This window comes from Pseudophryne corroboree, chromosome 8 (assembly GCF_028390025.1).
Source record: "Pseudophryne corroboree isolate aPseCor3 chromosome 8, aPseCor3.hap2, whole genome shotgun sequence".
Classification (NCBI taxonomy): domain Eukaryota; kingdom Metazoa; phylum Chordata; class Amphibia; order Anura; family Myobatrachidae; genus Pseudophryne; species Pseudophryne corroboree.
The window spans coordinates 408218602-408221889 of record NC_086451.1 but is presented as its reverse complement, the minus strand read 5'-3'; positions in this window follow the sequence as shown (position 1 = coordinate 408221889).

The window sequence follows — 3288 nt, the reverse complement described above, 5'->3', positions numbered from 1 at the left end:
GGGGGGAACAGTCTTACCTCCCCCATCGGGATTTTAACTATCGGAATGCTGGCGTGGGGATTCTGACCGCCAGCACCCCATCCGCCGGGAATTCATACTGAACCCAATAACAGAAGCTTGTAGCAAACTGAATCTGGTCTAAGACTTCTGCATTTACTTTAGATTTTAATTTTGCTTTATTCGTGGGTCGACGGCAGCGTGCTGTGGGACTTTTGATTTCTGGAGTATTTGAGGAAATTGGCTTCACAGTAGTCACAGGGCTTTAGCATTGGGAAATGTACTGACATTTATCTGCCTGAAAATGTCTTCAAGTAATGTTATATTATAATCATATATAAAAACTGTTTAAGATAACTGACAGAAGTCATAATGGCTGGATGCACAGCCGTACACAACATAGCAGTAATTGCACACACATTCTTATTCTCCTGCTCAGCATCTCCGAGCAGCTGTGTGTTGTTATTCCAATCGTGCTTATTTAAGAACATGGGCCCTCATTCCGAGTTGATCGCACGCTAGCTACTTTTAGCAGCCGTGCAAACGCATAGTCGCCGCCCACAGGGGTGTGTATTTTCTCTTTGCAAGTGTGCGAACGTCTTTGCTGCGGAGCTCTGCAAAAACATTTTGTGCAGTTTCAGAGTAGGTCTGGACTTACTCAGTCCTTGCGATCACTTCAGTGTTTTTGTTCCCGGAATTGATGTCAGACACCCACCCTGCAAACTCTCTCAGAAAACGGTCAGTTACCACCCACAAACGCCCTCTTCCTGTCAATCAGCATGCGAATGGCTGTGCGATTGAAATTTTCGCACCATCCTGTCGCTGTTCGGCAATGCCTGTTGTTTTGCGACGTGTGTGCGCATTACGGTGTATATGCAGTCTATCGATAATCGACCGCTGTGTGAAAATGCACAGCAGCAATCAGGTCTGAATCAGGCCATCAGTGTGTATACTCAATCTCGTTTGTCAGGGAGATCAAGGGAAATTGCTGATCTCCCACATTGTTCATCTTTCAAGCCTTCTAATGCGTATGGGCCTTAAAATAGGATTTTAATTACCTACCTGTAAATCCTTTTCTCGTAGTCCGTAGGGGATGCTGGGGTCCACATTAGTACCATGGGGTATAGACGGGTCCACTAGGAGCCATTGGCACTTTAAGAGTTTGAGAGTGTGGGCTAGCTCCTTCCTCTTTGCCTCCCCTACCAGACTCAGTCTAGAAACTGAGGCAGAGGAGACGGACATCTTCGAGAGAAGGATTTTACACAGATAGTGACGAGATTCACACCAGCTCACACACAAGGCAAACCAAGCTAACTAGGTTGAAACATCAGCAACGGCTGAACAATGGCCCTCATTCCGAGTTGATCGCTCGCAAGGCGATTTTAGCAGAGTTACACATGCTAAGCCTACGCCTACTGGGAGTGTATCTTAGCATCTTAAAATTGCGACCGATGTATTCGCAATATTGCGATCACAAACTACTTAGCAGTTTTAGAGTAGCTCCACACTTACTCTGCCAGTGCGATCAGTTCAGTGCTTGTCGTTCCTGGTTTGACGTCACAAACACACCCAGCGTTCGCCCAACCACTCCCCCGTTTCTCCGGCCACTCCTGCGTTTTTTCCAGAAACGGTAGCGTTTTCAGCCACACGCCCATAAAACGCTGTGTTTCCGCCCAGTAACACCCATTTCCTGTCAATCACATTACGATCGCCGGAGCGAGGAAAAAGCCGTGAGTAAAAATACTATCTTCATAGCAAAGATACTTGGCGCAGTCGCAGTGCGAATATTGCGCATGCGCACTAAGCGGAATTTCACTGCGATGCGATGAAAAATACCGAGCGAACGACTCGGAATGAGGGCCAATATTACTTACCAAGTAACAAATCAGTACTTAACCAAGAATTAAGCAGTACTGAACTAAGTAACCACTGCAGGATCACAAAGCGCTGGGTGGGCGCCCAGCATCCTCTACGGACTACGAGAAAAGGATTTACCGGTAGGTAATTAAAATCCTATTTTCTCTTACGTCCTAGAGGATGCCGGGGTCCACATTAGTACCATGGGGATGTACCAAAGCTCCCAGAACGGGAGGGAGAGCGCGGAGGCTCCTGCAGAACTGATTGACTGAACTTCAGATCATCAGAGGCCAAAGTATCGAACTTGTAGAACTTTGCAAACGTGTTTGACCCAGACCAAGTAGCCGCTCGGCAAAGCTGTAAAGCCGCCCAGGAAGAACCCACCTTACGAGTAGAGTGGGCTTTAACAGACGTAGGACACGGAAATCCTGCCATAGAATACACATGATGGATAGTGAACCTGATCCAGCGAGAGACTGTCTGCTTAGAAGCAGGACACCCAAGTTTCTTGGGATCATACAGGAGAAACAGAGTCCGATTTTCTGTGACGAGCAGTCCTGTTCACATAGATTTTCAGAGCCCTTACAACATCCAAGGACTTTGATGAAACTGTGGTGTCAGTAGCAACTGGCACCACGATAGGCTGGTTGATATGAAATGCCAACACAACCATCGGAAGGAACTGCGGACGTGTCCGAAGCTCAGCTCTATCTTCATGGAAGATCAAGTATGGGCTTTTACATGATAAAGCCCCCAACTCCGACACACGTCTAGCAAAGCCAAGGCTAACAAAGTGACAACCTTCCACGTGAGAAACTTGACCTCAACCTCCTGTAGAGGCTCAAACCAGTCCGACTGGAGGAACTGCAACACCATGTTAAGATCCCAGGGCGCCGTAGGCGGCACAAAGGGAGGCTGGATGTGCAGAATTCCCTTCAAAAAGGTCTGAACCTCAGGGAGGGCAGCCAACTGTTTCTGGAAGAAAATGGATAAGGCCGAAATCTGGACCTTTACGGAACCTAATCTCAGGCCCATATCCACACCTGCTTTGAGGAAGAGGAAACTCCACCGGAGGAAACTTCTTGGATTCACACCAAGACACATACTTTTTCCAAATGCGATGGTAATGTTTTGACGTCACTCCTTTCCTAGCCTGTATCAGGGTAGGAATAACCTTGTTTGGAATGCCCCTCCGAGCTAATATCTGGTGTTCAACCTCCATGCCGTCAAACGTAGCCGCGGTAAGTCTTGATAAGCGAATGGCCCCTGCTGTAGCAGGTCCTCCCGAAGAGGAAGAGGCCTCGGCTCTTCGAGCATTAGATCCAGAAGATCCGTATACCAAGCCCTTCTTGGCCAGTCCGGAGCAATGAGGATCACCTGAACTCTTGTTCTCCTTATGAGTTTTAGAACCCTTGGAATGAGTGGAAGTGGAAG